The 26,575-nt window shown below is 42.2% G+C and overlaps 1 protein-coding gene across 4 annotated transcripts in view; it reads right to left on the bottom strand.

Annotated features, from left to right (window-relative positions):
* The window catches only part of LOC106613071 (glycerophosphodiester phosphodiesterase domain-containing protein 5), a 109,367-nt gene that overhangs the window by 81,945 nt on the left and 847 nt on the right, over window positions 1-26,575 (bottom strand). The window lies entirely within an intron of this gene.

Below are 26,575 nucleotides of genomic sequence, written 5' to 3'. Positions count from 1 at the left end.
ACAGCAGAGATCCTCTGTTTTCAATAAAGAGGCTAAAGAAGGCCAAGAAATGGTCAGAGAGGGCACTTCCTGTTTGGAATCTTCTCAGGTTTTGGCCTGCCATATGAGTTCTGTTATACTCACAGACACCATTCAAACAGTTTTAGAAACTTTAGGGTGTTTTCTATCCAAATCAAACAATTATATGCATATTCTAGTTTCTGGGCAGGAGTAATAAACAGATTAAATCGGGTATGTTTTTTATCCGGCCGTGAAAATACTGCCCCCTATCCATAACAGGTTAACACACCGGCCATCCTACAATCTAAGCTTGATGCCCTCAATCTCACACAAATTATTAATGAACCCACCAGGTACAGCCCCAAATCCATAAACACAGGCACCCTCATAGATATCATCCTAACCAACTTGCCCTCCAAAAACACCTCTGCTGTTTTCAATCAAGATCTCAGTGATCACTGCCTGCATCCGTAATGGGTCTGCGGTCGAATGACCACCCCTCATCACTGTCAAACGCTCCCTAAAACACTACAGCGAGCAGGCCTTTCTAATCGACCTGGCCTGGGTATCCTGGAAGGATATTGACCTCATCCCGTCAGCAGAGGATGCCTGGTTATTCTTTTAAAAAAGTGCCTTCCTCCCCATCTTAAATAAGCATGCCCCACTCAAAAAATGTTGAACCAGGAACAGATATAGCCCTTGGTTCTCTCCAGACCTGACTGCCCTTGACCAGCACAAAAACATCCTGTGGCATTCTGCATTAGCATCGAATAGCCCACGTGATATGCAACTTTTCAGGGAAGTTAGGAACCAATATACACAGGCAGTTAGGAAAGCTAAGGCTAGCTTTTTCAAACAGAAATTTGCATCCTGTAGCGCAAACTCAAAAATGTTCTGGGACACTAAAGTCTATGGAGAATATGAGCACCTCCTCCCAGCTGCACACTGCACTGAGGCTAGGAAACATTGTCACCACCGATAAATCCACTATAATTTAGAATTTCAATAAGCATTTTTCTACAGCTGGCCATGCTTTCCACCTGGCTACCCCTATACCGATCAACAGCCCTGCACCCCCCACAGCAACTCACCCAAGCCTCCCCCATTTCTCCTTCACCCAAATGTTCTGATGTTCTGAAAGAGCTGCAAAATCTGGACCCCTACAAATCAGCCGGGCTAGACAATCTGGACCCTCTCTTTCTAAAATGATCTGCCAAAATTGCAACCCCCATTACCAGCCTGTTCAACCTCTCTTTCGTATCGTCTGAGATTCCCAAAGATTGGAAAGCTGCCCTCTTCAAAGGGGGAGACGCTCTAGACCCAAACTGCTACAGACCTATATCTATCCTACCCTGCCTTTCTAAGGTCTTCGAAAGCCAAGTTAACAAACAGATTACCGACCATTTCAAATCCCACCGTACCTTCTCCGCTATGCAATCTGGTTTCAGAGCTGGTAATGGGTGCACCTCAGCCATGCTCAAGGTCCTAAACAATATCATAACCGCCATCGATAAGAGACATTATTGTGTAGCCGTATTCATCGACCTGGCCAAGGCTTTCGACTCTGTCAATCACCACATTCTTATCGGCAGACTCAACAGCCTTGGTTTCTCAAATGATTGCCTCGCCTGGTTCACCAATTACTTCTCAGAACGAGTTCAATTCTCAGGCCGACTCTCTTCTCTGTATACATCAATGATGTCGCGCTTGCTGCTGGTGATTCTTTGATCCACCTCTAGACAGACGACATCATAATGTATACCACTGGCCCTTCTTTGGACACTGTTAACTACCCTCCAGACGAGCTTCAATGCCATACAACTCTCCTTCTGTGGCCTCCAACTGCTCTTAAATGCAAGCAAAACTAAATTCATGCTCTTCAACCGATCGCTGCTCGCCTGCCCACGTCCAGCATCACTACTCTGGACGGTTCAGACTTTGAATATGTGGACAACTACAAATACCTAGGTGTCTGGTTAGACTGTAAACTCTCCTTCCAGACTCACATTAAGCATCTCCAATCCAAAATTAAACCTAGAATCGGCTTCCTATTTCGCAACAAAGCATCCTTCACTCATGCTGTCAAACATACCCTCGTAAAACTGACCATCCTACCGATCCTCGACTTCAGCGATGTAATTTACAAAATAGCCTCCAACACTACTCAACAAATTGGATGCAGTCTATCACAGTGCCATCCGTTTTGTCACCAAAGCCCCATATACTACCCACCACTGCGACCTGTACGCTCTCGTTGGCTGGCCCTCGCTTCATACTCGTCGCCAAACCCACTGGCTCCAGGTCATCTACAAGTCCCTGCTAGGTAAAGCCCCGCCTTATCTCAGGTCACTGGTCACCATAGCAGCACCCACCTGTAGCACGCGCTCCAGCAGTTATATCTCACTGGTCACCCCCAAAGCCAGTTCCTCCTTTGGCCGCCTTTCCTTCCAGTTCTCTGCTGCCAATGACTGGAACGAACTGCAAAAATCTCTGAAGCTGGAGACCTCCCTCACTAGCTTTAAGCACCAGCTGTCAGAGCAGCTCACAGATCACTGCACCTGTACATAGCTCATCTGTAAATAGCCCATCCTACCTACTGTATTTATTTATTTAATCTTGCTCCTTTGCACCCCAGTATATCTACTTGCACATTCATCTTCTGCACATCTACCATTCCAGTGATTAATTGCTATATTGTAATTACTTCGCCACCATGGCCTATTTATTGCCTTACCTCCCTTATCCTACCTCATTTGCACACACTGTATATAGACTTTTTCTATTGTATTATTGACTGCATGTTTGTTTATTCTTTGTGTCACTGTGTTGTATGTGTCGAACTGCTTTTCTTTATCTTGGCCAGGTCACAGTTGTAAATGAGAAGTTGTTCTCAACTAGCCTAACTGGTTAAATAAAGGTGAAATAAAAAAAACATTGTATATACTGGGGTATTTGTAAAAAGCCATAAGATGGTTTTTCAATACCGTTGAAACTATTTCTTTGGAGTTTTTAAATACATTTGAATATTTTAAGTAAACACCTGCAGTTAACTTGTGCAATACATTAGGAGACAAAGAACATTGCGTTCATTTAATCTGTCACATTACTATGAAGTTTACGGTAGTCCCCAGTCACGTGTCAGTGAGTGTGCTGCACTGTTGTGCAGCACGTGCCAGGTAATCTAGTTACAGTATGGAATTCACAACTAAATGTTTGCCAACTGTCCTTAATGTGCTAAATGCTCTGCAGTTGTGCATTTGGTTTGCTAATTTAGTAGCTAAACTCAGCAAAAAAGGAAATAATTCGTTTAAACACTGTTTCCCATGCCTGTTCAATGAACCATAAACAATTAATGAACATGCACCAGTGGAACGGTCGTTAACTACTTTGGGATAGGGGGCAGTATTTTCACAGCCGGATAAAAAATGTACCCGATTTAATCTGGTTACTACTCCTGCCCAGAAACTAGAATATGCATATAGTTAGTAGATTTGGATAGAAAACACTAAAGTTTCTAAACAGTTTGAATGGTGTCTGAGTATAACAGAACTCATATGGCAGGCCAAAACCTGAGAAGATTCCATACAGGAAGTGCCCTGTCTGACAATTTGTTGTCCTTCTGTTGCATCTCTATCGACATTACAGCATCTGTGCTGTAATGTGACACTTTCTAAGGCTTCCATTGGCTCTCTAAAGCCACCAGAAAGTGGAATGGGGTGTCTGCTGTCTCTGGGCAAAGTACAGCAGCAGAGTTTATAAGTGGTCAGCCTGGGGACAGTGAGACTGAGATGCGCATTCACGAGACTTCTCCATTTTTTTCTTTCAGCCTTTGAATGAATACAACGTTGCCCGGTTGGAATATTATCGCTATTTTACGAGAAAAATAGCATAAAAATGGATTTAAACAGCGTTTGACATGCTTCGAAGTACGGTAATGGAATATTTTGAATTATTTTGTCACGAAATGCGCTCGCGACATACCCTTCGGATAGTGACCTGAACGCAGGGGAGACGAGGTATTTGGATATAACTATGGATTATTTTGAACCAAAACATTTGTGGTAGAAGTAGAAGTCCTGGGAGTGCATTCTGACGAAGAACAGCAAAGGTAATCCAATTTTTCTAATAGTACTTCTGAGTTTAGGTGACCCCGAAGTTGGTGGATGTGAAAATAGCTAGCAGTGATGGCCGAGCTATGTACTCAGAATCTTGCTAAATGTGCTTTCGCCGAAAAGCTATTTTAAAATCGGACATAGCGATTGCATAAAGGAGTTCTGTATCTATAATTCTTAATAATTGTTATGTATTTTGTGAACGTTTATCATGAGTAATTTAGTAAATTCACCGGAAGTTTTCAGTGGGTATGCTAGTTCTGAACATCACATGCTAATGTAAAAAGCTGTTTTTTGATATAAATATGATCTTGATTGAACAAAACATGCATGTATTGTATAGCATAATGTCCTAGGAGTGTCATCTGATGAAGATCAAAGGTTAGTGCTGCATTTAGCTGTGGTTTGGGTTTATGTGACATATATGCTTGATTGGAAAATGGCTGTGTGATTATTTGTTTCTATGTACTCTCCTAACACAATCTAATGTTTTGCTTTCGCTGTAAAGCCTTTTTGAAATCGGACAATGTGGTTAGATTAACGAGTCTTATCTTTAAAATGGTGTAAAATAGTTGATTGTTTGAGAAAATTGAATTGTGGTATTTTAGTTGGTTTTGTATTTTGCGCCATGCGATGCCATTGGCTGTTAGCTAGGGGTTCCGCAGGCAGAACGTGGTTCCGCTAGCGGAACGTCTGTCCTCAACAGGTTAAGACACTAACAGCTTGCAGACGGTAGGAAATTAAGGTCACAGTTATGATAACTTAGGACACTAAAGAGGCCGTTCTACCGACTCTGACACCAGCATGACTGCTCGTTCTGTGTGTGATTTCCTGCAAGACAGGAATGTCAGCGTTCTGCCACGGCCAGCGAAGAGCCCGGATCTCAATCCCATTGAGCACGTCTGGGACCTGTTGGATTGGAGGGTAAGGGCTAGGGCCATTCCCCCCAGAAATGTCCGGGAACTTGCAGGTGCCTTGGTGGAAGAGTGGGGTAACATCTCACAGCACGAATTGGCAAATCTGGTGCAGTACTTGAGTAGGAGATGCACTGCAGTACTTAATGCAGCTTGTGGCCACACCAGATACTGACTGTTACTTTTTTGACCCCCCCCCCCCCCCCCCCCCTTGTTCAGGGACACATTATTCAATTTCTGTTAGTCACATGTCTGTTGAACTTGTTCAGTTTATGTCAGTTGTTGAATCTTGTTATGTTCATACAAATACTTACACATGTTAAGTTTGCTGAAAATAAACGCAGTTGACAGTGAGAGGACGTTTCTTTTTTTGCTGAGCTTAGTTAGCTATCTAGCTAAGCGGTTAGCTTCTTCCAAAATCAAGCATGCACTTGGTAACAGCAGAGAATCCCCTACTGGCTCATATTTGGTTTGTGCATAGAGCAAACTGAGTAGCATTTGAGTTACTTGTATAGTTTAGGTCAGAAACATTTAGTTAGCATTCTCTATGGGATTATACATGTACTTGTTAGCATTGCTAACCTTCGGATTACAGAATATCAGTGGAGTTTGAAAACAGCTTCCTTTGTGTTCAATGCTGGTATTACCGAATATCCAGGTATGGCACAAGGACGGTATGACAATCTGGATACCCACCCACCCAAGCATAACAAGGGCGCCTGATGGAATAGACCCATCTTATCTTGCGATACTGAAGGGTGACATGATGAAACTATAGACACGTTGATCTATTTACCTTTTGGTGACACACACACACACACACACACACACACACACACACACACACACACACACACACACCACATTCAATACAAGCATGTGAAATACAAGCAAAGTTCACAGAGAGGTGGTGGGAAATTGTAGTAGAACATGAGTTGTTTTGACACTCAGTTACCCAATATTGTTCACCACTGAAAAGGTGCAGTGTAGGTCCAACAAGTTTCCAGATATCCATGATAAAATTGGGAACATGAGACTTTGAGCACTGTCCTTACTCAAGATAGAACTAATGACCCATTCTAGGCAACTTTAGGAGAACATCTGCAAAACTAGGGCATGTTAGTCTCCATTTTGTACTGGTCTAGACAGATATTATATAAGAAAAATCCTGCAAATTAAAGATATTCAAAGTAAAATAATCCCAACAGATCCTTTTTCAGCTAAAAGTTTAAAATGGGAATAGGCCAACCGTAGATCAACACGTGTGAATTCCACAAATGGACTATAAAATGCACAATTAGTTTCAAGTGTCACCGTTATAGGCAGGCATCCGGTGAGGAGGAGAGTCAGGAGACAGACTGCGAGATAGTTGTGGAATGATATGTCGGTACATTCACTGTAACAGCAAGTGAGGCATGAAGGAAAGAGAATCTCCAAAAGGCATTGTCTTTTTCCCAGAAAGCACAGGAAACGTCACAGTAACCTGAAGCAAAGTCCCTCTGCAGTAAAGCCTAATATTGCAGGTACACTTTCCAAACTGCTGACATTGTCTGCGAGGGTATAACCTAATATGTTGCAAAAACTATTATGATTATACATAGCAGAAACGATTTTCCCTTGGCCATAACACTGAAGCAAGCAATGAAGAAACATCTTCATTTCTTAAGATTTACAGTCACGGTTTGCCTCATTAACAGATACAACATTTGCAAGCACTGAATTTCCCCAGCTCTAAATTCTCAACAGAGATGCTGTACAGCGTGAAAGGGAAGGCTGAGACTAAGCCACATTCATCATTCTGAAAAATGGGTCACTGGTAATCTAACATCTAATGGACGTCTAATAACGCTTTGGTATTACTAAGAATGTGGGGGTGTGCCACTGGGTCATTAATTTCAATTAAAATTAGTACAATGAATGAATAAAGGAACAGCTGTCACCCAGCTCATTGGGATCATGATGGAGCACCGGAAATCTGCCTGGACAGGTCAGCATAGGGATCCTGAAGGAGCACCAGAAGTCTGCCAGGACAGGAGGGGTACAGTAGACCTGGGTCAGATGCCATAAGGCTCTATCTCAGAGTAAGGGCTCAGGCCCTGTCTCCTCTCATGGGCCAAAGAGAGGTATGATCCATTGCAGGCAGGACACAGGCAGGGGGAAAAGAGCTGAGTCAGACGGTTGGTAATACTGGGTTATACTGCATCCAGTGTGCATCTGGAATCCGAGCCCGAGGAGAAGGTGATTGATCAGATGATAATAGATTTAGGTAAATATAGCCTTGTCCTTGGGGAGTTAGAGGGAGGCATCACCTGCTGGGGCAACAAAGCATCAGTTACAACAGGTGTCCTCATTTATATTGCTGCTGACATACATTCATTTTACATAGGCAGGCAAGGGAGATATGCTGTAATCCAGAATTATGTTCCACAGATTTTAAAGGATTACATATTAAAATAAAAATGTGAAAAGACACACCATGCAAAGGAGATATTGCTTGGATATACAAGGCAGACTTTTGCATAATCACACACTACTTGGTTTCAAACACAGTTTTGTTCTCCTTGATCAAACAGCCAATTAAATCAGACTAGCATCAACAAGCAGTAGCTCTCTTTCAGCCTGTCAGGTGGTGATGCATTTCAGTGAGTCATGCAGTCTCCATAACAGTGAGCCTGTCATCATGTATGTTTGCAGATGCCTCGTCTCCCTCAGAGGTGAAAGCCTGTGATTAAGGCTACCAGAGACAGTGGAGGAGAGCAGCGCTAACCAACAGGATGGTGCTAGAGACCTGATGAGTGTAGTAATAATCAAGACAACAGCAGGAGTTGGTTGCCATTAAGCAAAAGTGGCAATGTGGAGGCCAGGCCAGAGTAGTACAGTTTCCAAGTCACCCACACAACAATTTAACTGTCCAGAGTAAAGTGCAGCACATCCATTATTCCATGAGGCAACACATACTAGAACACCCAAAACCACTAATTCCTTTAATATGGGAGAACAATATTATTTGTGAACAAATGTTTCATTTTGGCATTATAATAAGGTTGGCAGCAACATGGGGAAAAAAATCACTGGAAATCTGTTGCAGCTCAAGTCGACTACAAAATCCACAATGCAATGCTCTCTGGCTTGCTAGCAAGCAAACATACCAACACAAAATAATACCAAAGACAATATTACCATGTAACGAAACTAGTAAGCAGCAAAATAGCCTAAACAAACGGCACTATTGATTTAGGAGTCTACAATCTAACCATGTTCAACCTGTAGATCGATGTGCCTCAGAGAGGAAGTCTAACATTTGCAACGCAAATATACTTTTGAGAAGATGGGAAACATTGCAATGTTACGTCAATGGGCCACGTGGTGCATTCTGGGCGATTCTGGGACAAGGAGCGCTTTCGTTCAAGGAGTGAATGGGAGTCTATTGGGCGCTAGCTCAAAAACCAAATAACCCAAATTTCATCAACAAGAAGTACAACATTACAAATATTTTCAGAGATGTGAGATAATTAACTGGCTACCTTTAGTATCGTATAGCTTTGGAATTGTGACATTGCGTACTTGAGGAAAATAGGCACGTTTCTCAACATCTGTCCTCGTGCATCTTTCCTCGTGCTCCTAGATCTTAGTGCCGCTTTTGATACCATCGATCACCACATTCTTTTGGAGAGATTGGAAACCCAAATTGGTCTACATGGACAAGTTCTGGCCTGGTTTAGATCTTATCTGTCGGAAAGATATCAGTTTGTCTCTGTGAATGGTTTGTCCTCTGACAAATCAATTGTAAATTTCGGTGTTCCTCAAGGTTCCGTTTTAGGACCACTATTGTTTTCACTATATATTTTACCTCTTGGGGATGTCATTCGAAAACATAATGTTAAATTTCACTGCTATGCGGACGACACACAGCTGTACATTTCAATGAAACATGGTGAAGCCCCAAAATTGCCCTCGCTAGAAGCCTGTGTTTCAGACATGAAGAAGTGGATGGCTGCAAACTTTCTACTTTTAAACTCGGACAAAACAGAGATGCTTGTTCTAGGTCCCAAGAAACAAAGAGATCTTCTGTTGAATCTGACAATTAATCTGGATGGTTGTACAGTCGTCTCAAATAAAACTGTGAAGGACCTCGGCGTTACTCTGGACCCTGATCTCTCTTTTGAAGAACATATCAAGACTGTTTCAAGGACAGCTTTTTTCCATCTACGTAACATTGCAAAAATCAGAAATTTTCTGTCCAAAAATGACGCAGAAAAATTAATCCATGCTTTTGTTACTTCTAGGCTGGACTACTGCAATGCTCTACTTTCCGGCTACCCGGATAAAGCACTAAATAAACTTCAGTTAGTGCTAAATACGGCTGCTAGAATCCTGACTAGAACCAAAAAATGTTATCATATTACTCCAGTGTTAGCCTCCCTACACTGGCTTCCTGTTAAGGCAAGGGCTGATTTCAAGGTTTTACTGCTAACCTACAAAGCATTACATGGGCTTGCTCCTACCTATCTTTCCGATTTGGTCCTGCCGTACATACCTACACGTACGCTACGGTCACAAGACGCAGATCTCCTAATTGTCCCTAGAATTTCTAAGCAAACGCCTGGAGGTAGGGCTTTCTCCTATAGAGCTCCATTTTTATGGAATGGTCTGCCTACCAATGTGAGAGACGCAGACTCAGTCTCAACCTTTAAGTCTTTACTGAAGACTTATCTCTTCAGTAGGTCCTATGATTAAGTATAGTCTGGCCCAGGAGTGTGAAGGTGAACGGAAAGGCTGGAGCAACGAACCGCCCTTGCTGTCTCTGCCTTGCCGGTTCCCCTCTTTCCACTGGGATTCTCTGCCTCTAACCCTTTTACAGAGGATGAGTCACTGGCCTACTGGTGTTCTTCCATGCCGTCCATGGGAGGGGTGCGTCACTTGAGTGGGTTGAGTCACTGACGTGGTCTTCCTGTCTGGGTTGGCGCCCCCCCCTTGGGTTGTGCCATGGCGGAGATCGTTGTGGGCTATACTCGGCCTTGTCTTAGGACGGTAAGTTGGTGGTTGGAGACATCCCTCTAGTGGTGTGGGGGCTGTGCTTTGGCAAAGTGGGTGGGGTTATATCCTGCCTGTTTGGCCCTGTCCGGGGGTATCATCGGATGGGGCCACAGTGTCTTCTGATCCCTCCTGTCTCAGCCTCCAGTATTTTTGCTGCAGTAGTTTATGTGTCGGGGGGCTAGGGTCAGTCTGTTACATCTGGAGTATTTCTCTTGTCTTATCCGGTGTCCTGTGTGTATTTAAATATGCTCTCTCTAATTCTCTCTTTCTCTCTTTCTGTCTTTCTCTCGGAGGACCTGAGCCCTAGGACCATGCCTCAGGACTACCTGGTATGATGACTCCTTGCTGTCCCCAGTCCACCTGGCCGTGCTGCTGCTCCAGTTTCAACTGTTCTGCCTGCGGCTATGGAACCCTGACCTGTTCACCGGACGTGCTTGTTGCACCCTCGACAACTAATATGATTATTATTATTTGACCATGCTGGTCATTTATGAACATTTTAACATTTTGACCATGTTCTGTTATAATATCCACCCTGCACAGCCAGAAGAGGACTGGCCACCCCTCATAGCCTGGTTCCTCTCTAGGTTTCTTCCTAGGTTTTTGGCCTTTCTAGGGAGTTTTTCCTAGGGAGTTTTTCCTAGCCACCGTGCTTCTTTCACATGCTTTGCTTGCTGTTTGGGGTTTTAGGCTGGGTTTCTGTACAGCACTTTGAGAATATCAGCTGATGTACGAAGGGCTATATAAAAATAAATTTTGATTTGATCTAGAAGGGATTGCGTGACGATTAGCTTAGCAAGCGCATGACGCAGCATGATAACGTGAACGCAATTGATCAACAGTCTGCTGGGTGGCGTGTTATACATTCCTTCATTCATTGGATTCCTATCTCCTTTCTATAATACCCCCGGCAAAGGCACCATGCCAGTGTTGCCAATTTAGCGACTTTGTCACTATATTTAGCGAGTATTCAGACCCCTCTAGCAACACATTTTCAAAAAAGCGACTAGCGACAAATCTAGCAACTTTTTCTAGTGTTATTGGAGACTGACGTGAAAGCACGTATCGTTCTTACTCTTCTCAACGAGCAGCGGTACTGCCGTGGGCCCCGTCCCAAAGCACTCACAGGTGGCCCAGTCCTCGAGCAGCAGTCCCTCCCAGCTGCAGTCAGAGCAGGAGATGTTCACCCCTCGGCGTACAGACTGCAAAAGAATCGCGCATATGGGAAGCCGCTGCTGGCTTACATAAAAAAAAAAACACTTAACCTGAATTAGGGCCAGACTAGTTACCATAATTTTCTCACATAGCCATTGACAGTTTTTTCTATTGTCTATTTTGGTCAATTTAGATTGTTAACCTGTTATGGCTAGGGGGCAGTATTTTCACAGCCGAATAAAAAACATACCCGATTTAATCTGATTATTACTCCTGCCCAGAAACTAGAATATGCATATAATTATTAGCTTTGGATAGAAAACACTCCAAAGTTTGTGAGTTTGTCTGTGAGTATAACAGAACTCATTTGGGAGGCCAAAACCTGAGAAGATTCCATGCAGGAAGTGCCCTGTCTGACAATTTCTTGCCCTTCTTGATTATCTCTATCCATTACAGAGGATGTCTGCTGTTACGTGACACTTCCTACGGCTCCCATGGGCTCTCAGAAGGCGGCAAAAAGCTGAATCGTGGCTTTGCAGGCTCTGGCTGAAAAAAAGTAGCGCGTTTGGATAGTGGCTGGTTACAGTACTGTGAGACTCAGGCGCATGCCCGAGTCGACCGAATGCTTTGTTTTCTTTCGTCTGTTTACCTAAACGCAGATTCCCGGTGGGAATATTATCGCTTTTTTATGAGAAAAATGGCATAAAAATTGATTTTAAACAGCGGTTGACATGCTTCGAAGTACGGTAATGGAATATTTAGAAATCTTTTGTCACGAAATGCGCCATGCTCGTGACCCTTATTTACACTTCGGATAGTGTCTTGAACGCACGAACAAAACGCCGCTGTTTGGATATAATTATGGATTATTTTGAACCAAACCAACATTTGTTATTGAAGTAGAAGTCCTGGGAGTGCATTCTGACGAAGAACACCAAAGGTAATCAAACTTTTCTAATAGTAAATCGGAGTTTGGTCAGGGCTAAACTTGGTCGGTGTCTAAATGGCTAGCCGTGATGGCTGGGCTATCTACTGAGAATATTGCAAAATGTGCTTTCATATCGAGTGCATAGAGGAGTTCTGTATCTATAATTCTTAAAATAATTGTTATGTTTTTTGTGAACGTTTATCGTGAGTAATTTAGTAAATTCACCGGATGTTTGCGGGGGGTATGCTAGTTCTGAACGTCACATGCTAATGTAAAAAAGCTGTTTTTTGATATAAATATGAACTTGATTGAACAAAACATGCATGCATTGTATAACATAATGTCCTAGGGTTGTCATCTGATGAAGATCATCAAAGGTTAGTGCTGCATTTAGCTGTGGTTTTGTTTTTTGTGACATTATATGCTAGCTTGAAAAATGGGTGTCTGATTATTTCTGGCTGGGTACTCTGCTGACATAATCTAATGTTTTGCTTTCGCTGTAAAGCCTTTTTGAAATTGGACAGTGTGGTTAGATTAACGAGAGTCTTGTCTTTAAAATGCTGTAAAATAGTCATGTTTGAAAAATTGAAGTTTTCGGATTTTAGAGGAGTTTGTATTTCGCGCCACGCCCATCATTGGATATTGGAGCAGGTGTTCCGCTAGCGGAACGTCTAGATGTAAGAGGTTAATGTAGATTGTACACAACAACAAAAAAAGTAAAAAATGTTATGGTTAAAATGTTCATGTTTTACTGTGACTTGTAGGTTTCTAAGTGGACCATAAGGTAAAATGTAAAGGTTAAAAACCAAACGAAATTAAGAAAACTAAAAAACAAAAACATTTCATTAAATAAAAAACTAAGTAACTCCGCCAGAGTCTCTTTTGGGTCGCCAGAGTCTCTTTTGGGTCACTTTTGCCGGTCCCAAGCCCAGGAGGAGGGTTCGGAATTGTGACATAAAAACAAGAATCGACAGAAGAAAGTTCATTTGTAGTTCTAAACATATTTAGGGTGTTTTTTACTCACTTTTTGTCTCTCCCACGACGTTATTCCTCTCACCTACTGTGTCCATCACAATAACATGCACATGGCCAATTATGCAAATTAGGTGATCATGTCATTTAGCGACTTCTAGCGACTTTTAGGACAGCCAATAGCTAGAGGAGTTGGCAGACACTGCACCATGGAATGCACCCTGCACCTGCCTCTATTGCTGCTTCTCTACTATACCAAAACTGACAGCAGGTGTAGGCCATCTGGGGAACCCTCCTCTCCACCTGAGTTTCATATCAAGAAAGCCTGTCTTCTATACTTTTTTTGCAGTCTAAAGAAGCTATGAAAGTATTTGAAAACGTATGACTACAGTAGCAGCAGTTTGTGTGAGGGGATGTTCCCTGTGGTTGGTTTTTAGAACACTTTTAGATACAGAGGAGGCTACATAGCTAGAGCTATTACAGTGCACTAAAGGAGACTTAATACTCTCATCACTCAGCCACGTAATTGTCTTTGTAAAATGACTTATGTATGGACCACGAACTTTTAGGGATGAAATTAAATCCGAAATTATACTTATTTTTGGATACTCAGGACATACTAGATAGTGGAATGGAGAGAGATCATTAATTATGCTATGGTCCGTTTGATAAAACTGCGAATTTTATAGCAATTCATAATGTGTAATTGCAACAATTTGACCAGCTGCTCCAGGACAGACGCAGTAGGCCTACTGTTTGGTAAGAACTCTTTACAATTCTCGATACGTTCTTCCCAACGAGGCGATTCGCCTCTCATTTTGACCTTTCTCCACACAGCTGGGGATTCTTACCTAACAAATCACAAGGATTCCTGCTCTTTTACAACAAAAAGGCCCTTGGTTATGCCAGCAGAGAACCTCTGTCAAAGACTGCAGAGATGTATCTCGGTGGCATGGTTATACCTCCACATGAAAAATAACCCCTAGAAAAATATTTCCATTTTAACTGCCTCTAGTTTGTTGGCTGAAGCAGCTTCTCAGATGAAGGAGCAACAGAACCAGGCCCTACGTTTGAACAAACAGTGCTTTGACTGGCCGATCTCATGTTACATACACTTCCACCTGGGGCGCTTCCTCAAGCCTTGTCCCGTCTGCCTCACACAATGTTCCCCGTATCATGCTGGTGTTGCCTGCTCAGTATTAAAACAATGGCTCAGCTCTCCCTCCCAGTCTGTCCGGCAGGTCGAGGTAGGCCAGGGAAAGTAATTCTGGTGTTGGCTCCTAATCATAGGTGCTGATACAGTGGCCTGGAAAGGAAACTGCTGACAAAGGCCTCTGTGGCATGCAGACACAGGAGGAACTATTGTTGAGTTGTGTGAACGAACAAACGCCATCGCCATTCTCATTAACTCATTGTGTGCTCTACAGTACAGCCCGTGTTTTACTGTACTGAACGTAGACGCAGGCAGTATACAGGCAGGTGCCATCTGTATGGATGGGCAATAGATGGCTGGTCGGTAGCCATCTGTCTGTTGTTGGCATCACACAAAGCTATGTCCTCTATCAGGGGACTGATCTGTGCCAGGTGACGTTCTCCTCACAGAGTTGAGGTAGACAGTCAGGGACAGACAAGCCCAGTCTGTTAAGCAGTCCTTCTCCTTGAAAATCTCTTTCCCATATAGAGAGAGCTGTGGCGCTACTGACTCTTCTAATCATTGGAAGGTTCATTTCATACTTGTTTTACAGGATAAACATGTGTCTGCAAAGAGAAGGAACACTGTTGGCTCTGACTCACCATATGGTTAGACTAGTGTTGCATTTCACCGTGGGGGTAGAAATATAACATGATTGGGTGCCTCTTGCTTTGATTCGCTATGGAGACTAAGTAAACATATCAATTACCGTAATTTCCGGACTATTAAGCGCACCTGAATATAAGCCGCACCCACTGAATTTAAAAAAAAGTATTATTTTGAACATAAATAAGCCGCACATGTCTATAAGCCGCAGGTGCCTACCGGTACATTGAAACAAATGAACGTTACACAGGCTTTAACGAAACACGGCTTGTAACAAAAATAAATAGGCTTTAACAAAACACGGCATGTAACAAAAAATAAAAAATGTGCAGTAAACAGCAGCCTACCAAGAAAGTCATTGGTCACTATCTTCCTCCTCCTGTGCACTGAAACAACTGAAGTCATCTCCTTCAGTGTCGGAGTTGAATAGCCTCAGAATTGCTTCATCTGATATTGGATCGTTTTCATTGTCGCTCTCGTCACTTTCATCCGGAGGCAAATCCCCCGCTGAGCCCTCTTCAACACGCAGCAGTCCAGCCTTTCGAAACCCGTTGATGATAGTGGATTTTTTGACAATGCTCCACGCTGTCAGGACCCACAAATTTGAAAGCGGGAAAAATCCATATATTAGCCACGTCATTGTTTAAGCAGCGAGGTTAAAAGCGTGGGGAAAAAGTTGCGGCTTATAGTCCGGAATTTACGGTAGTGATGGGGGGGAATCTATACAGATACATGTCAGGATATTATTTCTGACAATATATCGTATTGACAATATCAAATACTATTTTTGCGCTAGTTCGCTATACCTGCACCAAAACAGTATTTTTCCTTCATAGCCTTTTCTCCATCTTCTTTATAAATAGGGAGCCAATTTGTTTTCAGCACTTTTATTTCCATGACTGATCAAAACTTTTCTTATGGCTCTCTTGTCCTTCTGCAGCGGACAGGTGAGCAAAATGTTTGGAACATCGAAACACAAAAATCAGTAACGAATTGCAATACATATAGAAATCGAGATAAGCGTGAGAATAGCAATACATATCGTATTGTGATAATATCGTATCATCCCTGGCAATTCCCAGCCCTTATGCCAATGATGTTCAAAGAAGATTTAATTGCTAGCAATAAGCGGGGTAAAATCCTTACTGATCTAATCAGGTAAAGGAATCAGCATGCTTCAGTACTGCTGGCGCCTCAGCTAGTGCACTCGCATACTCCCTTAACCTCTCTGGGATTGTTCGGGACATGAGCGTCCCACCTCGTCAACAGCAAGTGAAATTGCAGAGCGCCAAGTTCAAACAACAGAAATCTCATAATTAAAATTCCTCAAACATACAAGTATTATACACCATTTTAAAGATAAACTTCTTGTTAATCCAGCCACAGTGTCCGATTTCAAAAAGGCTTTACGGCGAAAGCACACCATGTGATTGTTAGGTCAGCGCCTAGCCACAGAAACCATACAGCCATTGTGTCACAAAAGTCAGAAATAGCGTTACAATTAATCACTAACCTTTGATGATCTTCACCGGATGGCACTCCCAAGACTCCATGTTAGACAATAAATGTGTGTTTTGTTCAATAAAGTTCATCTTTATGTCCAAAAACCTCAGTTGAAATTGGCGCATTTAGTCCAGTAATCCAAATGCACAAAGTGCGGGCACAAAGTTCAGATGAAAAGTAAAAAAAAGTTCCATTAAAAGACCTTCGCTTGAAGAATGAGGAAAAAGCAGCAATAGTACCGTTTGTCCATTTTGAGATGCTGCAGCCAGTATACACTTTCCTCAAACTCAAGAAGTCATCCAATGGTATTGAGGAGTATACTACCTCAATCAGAGGCTTCATCAATAAGTGCATTGACGACATCTTCCCCACAGTGACCGTACGTACATATTAGGGATGTGCAATATAATTATTATTATTTTTTTTTTAATCGATAAGCATATCGGAATCGGGTGATATTAGCTAAAAATGCCAACGTCGGCATCGGCCCGATGTTAAGTTTAATGGCGATGTGCAAAACCTATGTCAAAGCTGACGTGCATACCTATATAACGTAGGTATATGACAAGAAAAATACAGTGCTACACAGAAAAGCAGAAAAACACTAAGCACGCACTTCCAACAACTAAAAAAGTTCAAATCGAGCAGTCATTTGAAAGAGTAAGAAAATTTCAACGAGACACCTCAAAGGCGAAATCCATTAACACCAAGATAATGAAATTCATTGCTCTTGACAATCAACCGTTCTCTGTCGTGGATGATGTTGGCTTTTGCTGACTGACCGAGCACCTCAAGCCCCGGTACACACTGCCAAGTAGGCGCTATTTTTCAGATGTTGCCCTACTGGAGTTACAAAGTATTGTTGAAACGCATATCCCTGAGCTACTTGCTATGGGGGTCACTGCTATTAGCTTCATGACTGACACGACTGACTGTCAGTCCCATGAGCATGCTGAGTCTGACAGCACAGTGAGTTGATGAGGATTTCATACTGAGGAAAGCCGTATTGCATGCTCAAGAATGTGCTGGTTCTCATACCGCTGCTGCCACTTCAATGGCATTTGAGAACACGAATACACTCCTAGCTCCGTTCGAACAACTCACTCGAGAAATAAGCTAATCAACTACATCTGCAGCAGATGTTATACTATCAGTAATGGCATTGAAACGCCTGCTCAACAAAACTGCCGACACAGAACGTGGGGTTAAAACTTGCAAAAGTACTTGAGGCTATAAACAAGCGATTCAGTGGCATTCTCTCGGAGCCACTTTACGGTGTCGCTGCCATGCTCGATGCTAGGTACAAGGACCGCTACTTCGATGCAGACAACAAACAGGGTTTACAGCTGGACAAAATGGAAAAGGACACAAAAAACAGTGCACACCGAGGAGGAGAGGCCACAGACAGACAGAGCTGAAACTTCAAGGCTTGACATGTACTGTATGATTAAATTCTGGTTGAGACTGAACAAATTAGCAACAAAACAGCACAACAAGTAAGTGAAAGAAATAGGTTTTGATTATGTTTTACTAGTAATATGGACAAAATAACTTTTTGGTCAGTGTGTGTGTGTGTGTGTATTTCAACTATTTAACTGTACTAGAATGATTAAAATATCGGTATAGTTTTTTTGGCAAGGAAAATATTGTATATATCGGTATCTGACAAAAATGCATCCCTAGTACATACCCCAACCAGAAGCCATGGATTACAGGCAACATTTGCAACGAGTGAAAGGCTAGAGCTGCCGCTTTCAAGGAGCGGGACACTAATCAGGGTGCATATAAGAAATTGCGCTATGCCCTCAAACGAACCACCAAACAGGCAAAGCATCAATACAAAACTAAGACTGAATCCTACTACACCGGCTCTGACACTCATTGGATGTAGCAGGGCTTGCAAACTATTACGGACTACAAAATGGAAACCCAGCCGCGAGCTGCCCAGTGACACAAGACACCAGACAAGCTAAATGCATTCAAGGCAAGCAACACTGAAGCATACATTTGAGCACCAGCTGTTCCGGATGTAGCCGATGTGAGCAAGATCTTTAAACAGGTCAAAATTCACAAGGCCCAGACGGATTACCAGGACGTGTACGCAAAGCATGCATGCACCAACTAGCAAGTGTCTTCACCGACATTTTCAACCTCTCCCTGACCGAGTCTGTAATACCTACATGTTTCAAGCAGATCACCATAGTCCCTGTGCCCAAGAAAGTGAAGGTAACCTACCTAAATGACTACACCTTTGACTATTGGATAATCTTATAGGCACTTTAGTATTGCCAGTGTAACAGTATAGCTTCCGTCCCTCTCCTCGCTCCTACCTGGGCTCGAACCAGGAACACATCGACAACGGCCACCCTCGAAGCAGCGTTACCCATGTAGAGCAAGGGGAACAACTACTCCAAGTCTCAGAGCGAGTGACGTTTGAAACGCTATTAGCGTGCACCCGCTAACTAGCTAGCCATTTCACATCGGTAACACCAGCCTAATCTTGGGAGTTGATAGGCTTGAAGTCATAAACAACACAATGCTTGAAGAATTGCGAAGAGCTGCTGGCAAACGCACGAAGGTGCTGTTTGAATGCATGCTTACGAGCCTACTGCTGCCTACCATCGCTCAGTCAGACTGCTCTATCAAATATCAAATCATAGACTTAATTATAACATAATAACACACAGAAATACGAGCCTTTGGTCATTAATATGGTCGAATCCGGAAACTATCATTTCGAAAACTAAATGTTTATTATTTCAGTGAAATACGGAACCGTTCCGTATTTTATCTAACGGGTGGCATTCCTAAGTCTAAATATTCCTGTTACATTGCACAACCTTCAATGTTATGTCATAATTATGTACAATTCAGGCAAATTAATTACGGCCTTTGTTAGGAATAAATGGACTTCACACAGTCCGCAATGAGCCAGGCGGCCCAAACTGCTGTATATACCCTGACTGCTTGAACGGAATGCTAGAGAAGTGACACAAATTCAAGTTAGCAGGCAATATTAACTAAATATGCAGCTTTAAAAATATATACTTGTGTATTGATTTTAAAGAAAGGCATTGATGTTTATGGTTAGGTACATTGGTGCAACGACAGTGCTTTTTTCGCAAATGCGATTGTTAAACCATCACCCGGTTGTCGAAGTAGGCTGTGATTCGATGAGAAATTAACAGGCACCGCATCGATTATATGCAACGCAGGACACGTTAGATAAACTAGTAATATCATCAACCATGTGTAGTTAACTAGTGATTATGTTAAGATTGATAGTTTTTTATAAGGTAAGTTTAATGCTAACTAGAAACTTACCTTGGCTTCTTGCTGCCCTCGCGTAACAGGTAGTCAGCCTTGCATGCAGGCTCCTCGTGGAGTGCAATGTAAGGCAGGTGGTTAAAGCGTTGGACTAGTAACCGGAAGGTCGCAAAAATGAATCCCCGAATCCCCCCTGAACAAGGCAGTTAACCCCCGTTCCTAGGCCGTCATTGAAAATAAGAATGTGTTCTTAATCTGACTTGCCTAGTTAAATAATGGTGTAAAAAAATGAATAAAAAAAAAATATTCGGCAAATCGTGGCCAAAAATACCGACTACCGATTGTTATGAAAACTTGAAATCGGCCCTAATTAAATCGGCCATTCCGATTAATCGGTCGACCTCTAACTCCAACACCATCATTGACTTCGCTGACGACAACAGTGGTAGGCTTGATCACAGACAACGATGAGACAGCCTATAGGGAGGTCAGGGAGGTGTTGTGCCAGGAACACTTCTCGCACCAAAGTAGTGTTCTGTCTCCTAGAGATGAACAATCTCTTTCCTGAGCGGTCTGACGGCGTGGTCCCATGGTGTTTAAAACCTCTTCAGCGTCTGATCCCGTTAGCGGGATCAAAATCCAGCGAAAAATCATATCGCCAATTAGCATTAAAAAAATATCATAATTTAAAAATTAAAAAAAATAAACAAAATTTTTTTTTTTTTTTTTATAGATACACCTCTCCTGAATCGACCCACGTCGTCCGATTTCAAAAAGGTTTTACAGGAAAAGCAAATCATTAGATTATATTAGATGAGTCCATCGTAAAAAGCAGCTTCATAGCCATTTTCCGACCAACCACTTGCATCACATATAATCAAAAAACAGCTAAATGCAGCACTAACCTTTTACAAACTTCATCAGATGGCACCCCTAGGACATCATGTTATACAATGCATGCATTCTTTTGTTCAATAAAGGTCATATTTATATATAAAAACAGCATTTTACATCTCTGTCTGACGTTGACTACATAATTTCCCCTCAAAACCGTCCCGGTAAACAATGCTACATTTCCCTAAATTGCTATACTATAACGATTTTTTAAATGTATATTGTCAATCTAACATTTATAGATGAATATCTCTTGAGAACACCCGTCATACCAGATTTTAAATTAACTTTACTGGGTAATCACACTTTGCGATAAAAGGAGATGCGATACTCAGAAAATTAGCTAATATACAGAGCTCGGCGCCATCTTGGAAAGAATCTCATGTCACGTCTTATCTTCTATAATATTGTCAATAATCGCCTACCTTTAGTTGTCTTCATCAGAAAGCATCCCAGGTCCACAACAGATGTATTTTCGGTCAAAAAGTCCATACTTCACGTTCCATTAGCCTGATGTTGGTAGCGCGTCCTATGGCTCTCTCCAAGCGCAGCTCTGAAGTTCATAATAAAAGCAATGCTCGCGCATGTAGGTTCGTTCAAACATGTCAAACGTTGTATAAAATAAATCTTCAGGGCCTCTAACACCAAGAGAGCCAATAAGATTCGAGGGGGATGATGTCATGGCCTTTAAAACCGTATCCAAAGGTGGGGGCAGACATGGCCGCCGGCGTCATAATGGTGATGGCCCATCCCCTGTGACCAATTTCAAACTCGTGTCATTCACTGAGTTTTGACTCTATAAGGCTCAAACCACTGTGAAAGGACTGGCGACATCTAGTGGAAGCAATAGGAAGTGCTCACTGAACCATGGTTAACGGTGTGATTAATAAGGAAAGATGAGAAGTCAAGTCCACAATTCAGAATTCCACTTCCTGTTTCAATCGGTCTCGGGGTTTTGACTGCCATTTGAGTTCTGTTATACTCACAGACACCATTCAAACAGTTTTAGAAACTTTAGAGTGTTTTCTATCCATATATAATAAGTATATGCATGCCCTATCTTCTGAGTTTGATTAGTAGGCCGTTGAAAATGGGAACGATTTTTTTTCAAAATGCGCTGTGGCGCCCCCTATCCTACGGTATCCTCAAGAGGTTTTAACTTTACTGGGTAATCACACTTTGCGATAAAAGGAGATGCGATACTCAGAAAATTAGCTAATATACAGAGCTCGGCGCCATCTTGGAAAGAATCTCATGTCACGTCTTATCTTCTATAATATTGTCAATAATCGCCTACCTTTAGTTGTCTTCATCAGAAAGCATCCCAGGTCCACAACAGATGTATTTTCGGTCAAAAAGTCCATACTTCACGTTCCATTAGCCTGATGTTGGTAGCGCGTCCTATGGCTCTCTCGAAGCGCAGCTCTGAAGTTCAGAATGAATGCAATGCTCGCGCATGTAGGTTCGTTCAAACATGTCAAACGTTGTATAAAATAAATCTTCAGGGCCTCTAACACCAAGAGAGCCAATAAGATTCGAGGGGGATGATGTCATGGCCTTTAAAACCGTATCCAAAGGTGGGGGCAGACATGGCCGCCGGCGTCATAATGGTGATGGCCCATCCCCTGTGACCAATTTCAAACTCGTGTCATTCACTGAGTTTTGACTCTATAAGGCTCAAACCACTGTGAAAGGACTGGCGACATCTAGTGGAAGCAATAGGAAGTGCTCACTGAACCATGGTTAACGGTGTGATTAATAAGGAAAGATGAGAAGTCAAGTCCACAATTCAGAATTCCACTTCCTGTTTCAATCGGTCTCGGGGTTTTGACTGCCATTTGAGTTCTGTTATACTCACAGACACCATTCAAACAGTTTTAGAAACTTTAGAGTGTTTTCTATCCATATATAATAAGTATATGCATGCCCTATCTTCTGAGTTTGATTAGTAGGCCGTTGAAAATGGGAACGATTTTTTTTCAAAATGCGCTGTGGCGCCCCCTATCCTACGGTATCCTCAAGAGGTTAATAGGCTAATTGACATCATTTGAGTCAATTGGAGGTGTACCTGTGGATGTATTTCAAGGCCTACCTTCAAACTCAGTGCCTCTTTGCTTGACATCATGGGAAAATGAAAATAAATCAGCCAAGACCCCAGAAAAAAAATTGTAGACCTCCACAAGTCTGGTTCATCCTTGGGAGCAATTTCCAAACGCCTGAAGGTACCACGTTCATCTGTACAAACAATAGTACGCATGTTTAAGACAGGCTGTTTGCCTTCTAAAGCCATGACAATTTTCTGGAATTTTCCAAGCTGTTTAAATGCACAGTCAACTTAGTGTATGTAAACTTCTGACCCACTGGAATTGTGACCGTGAATTCTAAGTGAAATAATCTGTCTGTAAACAATTGTTGGAAAAATGAGTTGTGTCATGCACAAAGTAGATGTCCTAACTGACTTCCCAAAACTATAGTTTGTTGACAAGAAATTTGTGGAGTGGTTGAAAAACAAGTTAATGACTCCAACCTAAGTGTATGTAAACTTCCGACTTCAACTGTATCTAGTAAACTTGCTAGCTACTTCAGTGGATGAACTCTTCCGAACTGTTTCGTTTGGGAAGCGTGTGGATGCCTTAAGACAGGCTGTTTGCCTTTCTACAAAAACCAAAGATAGAAGTCATATGATTGAAAGTACTATACATAAGGTGAGAATTTCAAATCCCCAGTCTAGCAGTGGAACTGACCCTGCCCCCCCACATCACGTTCTTGTCCTCCAGTGGTAGTGCTAAAGGGGTGTGGTTAGGCATGCAGTGACCCCGTTCTTACATTAGGCCTACTCATCACACCAGGATACATGGGGGGTCAGAGAGAGGGTAGGTGGTTGTGGATGGCTTAACTCCCATGGGACAGGCTGTAATAATAGGCTCGCTCACCATCTTCCGCTCCCACATGTTAATTAGGATAATGCCATACTGCCATCTCATCTCGACTGCTAAACATGCAGTTGTTGCCTTAGTGATAGAAGCTCTTATTATAGATATAAGACCAACAGCAGATCTTGACTGTTGCCTTTCTCAAGGAACACACACCGGCTATAAAAAAAAAAAACGATGGCACCATTTATGGAATAAACATTCCTCTGGCAGTTTATGCCCCCAAGAGCAATTATGCAAAGAAATGTTGAGAACTACATACATAAACAAAAATAGTCTAAGAAAAGGTTCCAGATATTAGAGTCCATCACGTAACATTTCATGTCATCTTAACATTTGTATTATGAGCAATTTAAAAATAGGTTAACAGTGAGACTGATACTCTCTTCCTCAGAATCATTTACTGTGAAACTGAAACTGACTCAAACTCTAGTCAAGGAGTAGGCTGTGGGCACCCCGATCAGCGTGTTTGGTGTGTACACATGAAACACATAATAAGAATAACTGTTGAGGACACAAGTGCATTCCATGGAATGTTCTAGTCCATTTTCCTGTGCCTGTCCTAGCCAGACTGCTGCAATTATGCGGAGTTATCCATACAAAAATAACACATATCAGCATTTAGACACCAATATCTATGATGATTGATGTTTTTAAGTTCACACTCGCCAATAATACGAGACTTCTAGTCTGTCTACATCAGAGTGTAGAGAGATTGGCATCAAAAACCTGAGTGGTGAGAGTGTCAAAAGTAAAATGCATTGCCTCACACAACACACGTCAGTCAAAGTTGATAGCATTTTTGACAGAACATAGATAGCAGACAACACCATTCTGTATACTTCTGGCCCTTCTTTGGACACTGTGTTAACTAACCTCCAGATGAGCTTCAATGCCATACAACTCTCCTTCTGTGGCCTCCAACTGCTCTTAAATGCAAGTAAAACTAAATGCATGCTCTTCAACCGATCGCTGCCCGCACCTGCCCGCTTGTCCAGCATCACTACATCTTGACGGTTCAGACTTAGAATATGTGGACAACTACAAATACCTAGGTGTCTGGTTAGACTGTAAACTCTCCTTCCAGACTCACATTAAGCATCTCCAATCCAAAATTAAATCTAGAATCGGGTTCCTATTTCGCAACAAAGCATCCTTCACTCACGCTGCCAAACATACCCTCGTAAAACGTACTATCCTACCGATCCTTGACTTCGGCGATGTCATTTACAAAATAGCCTCCAACACTCTACTCAGCAAATTGGATGCAGTCTATCACAGTGCCATCCGTTTTGTCACCAAAGCCCCATATACTTCCCACCACTGCGACCTGTACGCTCTCGTTGGCTGGCCTTCGCTTCATATTCGTCGCCAAACCCACTGGCTCCAGGTCATCTATAAGTCTCTGCTAGGTAAAGGCCCGCCTATTCTCAGCTCACAGGTCACCATAGCAGCACCCACACGTAGCACGCGCTCCAGCAGGTATATTTCACTGGTCACCCCCAAAGCCAATTCCTCCTTTGGCCGCCTTTCCTTACAGTTCTCTGCTGCCAATGACTGGAACGAATTGCAAAAAACCCGCTTTTTCTACTTGGTACTGGCAGGTTCACGCGACCTTATTCATGATTTCCTCTGTGTACATATCTGCAGTTTGTTTTTATGCATTTTGAAATTTGCCATACATCAGTGAAGGCCGCTGATTGGCTGAATACCCAGGGCACCAGGTGGTTGGAGTTGTCAACAAAGCAGCATGACAGAAATATGATGCCAAGTTTTTGAACTACTGGTAGTTGCTTTATGCATCTTCTCAAAGAAACCTGTGCATTTGAACAACAGCATAAATACACCTATTTCACTTTTGCTTGTCAAAAACCAAATGTTCACATGCGGCACATTCTGCCACTGTTTTGAACAGATTAGATTATACTATTTACTGTTTAGAACGAGCAGCCAGCGAATGAGTGCACTAGGTAGAACGCAACAACCATGCAAATGCAATAAGTGAACACACATCTAACTAGCTAACAATGTCACAAAGCATGTGGCACTAGCCAGTTAACTTTCATTTTGAAATAACTTCAAATTTCAGAGTTAGTCAGATATTAGTTTTGAAAGACATGAAATTGGCATGGGAGCTAGCAAGCTACCAACTAGCTAGCTGCTTATCAATGGTAGATCGACTGGTTAATTATATAAAATAAAAAAAATAATGTAATAAAATAAACAAAACAAATATTTATGTTTCTCAAAATTACTGTAGCTGCCTAATTCATTTGATCATGCTTTGTGATACACCCGGTTTAATACAATTGTAGTACACAACATGTCGCCCTGTCACCTAGCTACATTAGAGCCTGATGAACAACATGGGGGAAAACAATAAGCCACAGTCTTGCTTTTTTTGTCCTACAAGATCCGCCATGAGAAGGTTCTAGCTAGTGTTCTAGTTAGTTGGATGTAGAGGTCTGGATTATCAGTTCTCAGGCTTCCATGACTGTTATGATTATTTATTTACAAGTTAATTACAATTAGCGCCATCTGTACCTGATAGAGCAGATCTAGTCGTGCAGAAGTAAGCCATATGGTGCGAGATAAATATTGGGAGGAAGACTAGAGCAAACATTTGAGCGCAACAAGACAGCCTATTTTTTATTTAACCTTTATTTAACTAGGCAAGTCAGTTAAGAAAAAAAAATATTATTTACAATGACAGCCTACCCCGGCCAACGCTGGGCCAATTGTGCACCGCCCTATGGGACTCATAATCACAGCTGGATGGGATACAGCCTGAAATCGAACCAGGGACACATTTAAAACAAAATCCATTAATGGTATAATATTTAAATTAAAATGGTTACTTTTTTTTATCACAAGCATGTTTTGTTTTGCAATTACAAGTGGAGCGCAGCCCCTAACGCCCTAATGGGAGGGCCGCCGCTGCCATACCACAATTCAGAGATGCATGTGAATTAGGGTATGTGCATTAGTCAAAAGGGGGCTGTTATCCTATGTTTACTGCTGCTTCATACAGCCATAGATCTGGAAGTGAAACCTGCATGTTC

The sequence above is a fragment of the Salmo salar genome, chromosome 09, assembly GCF_965601325.2.
Source record: "Salmo salar chromosome 09, fSalSal1, whole genome shotgun sequence".
In the NCBI taxonomy this organism is placed as follows: domain Eukaryota; kingdom Metazoa; phylum Chordata; class Actinopteri; order Salmoniformes; family Salmonidae; genus Salmo; species Salmo salar.
The sequence above is the reverse complement of the archived record's forward strand: the minus strand, read 5'-3'. Positions and strand labels throughout refer to the sequence as shown.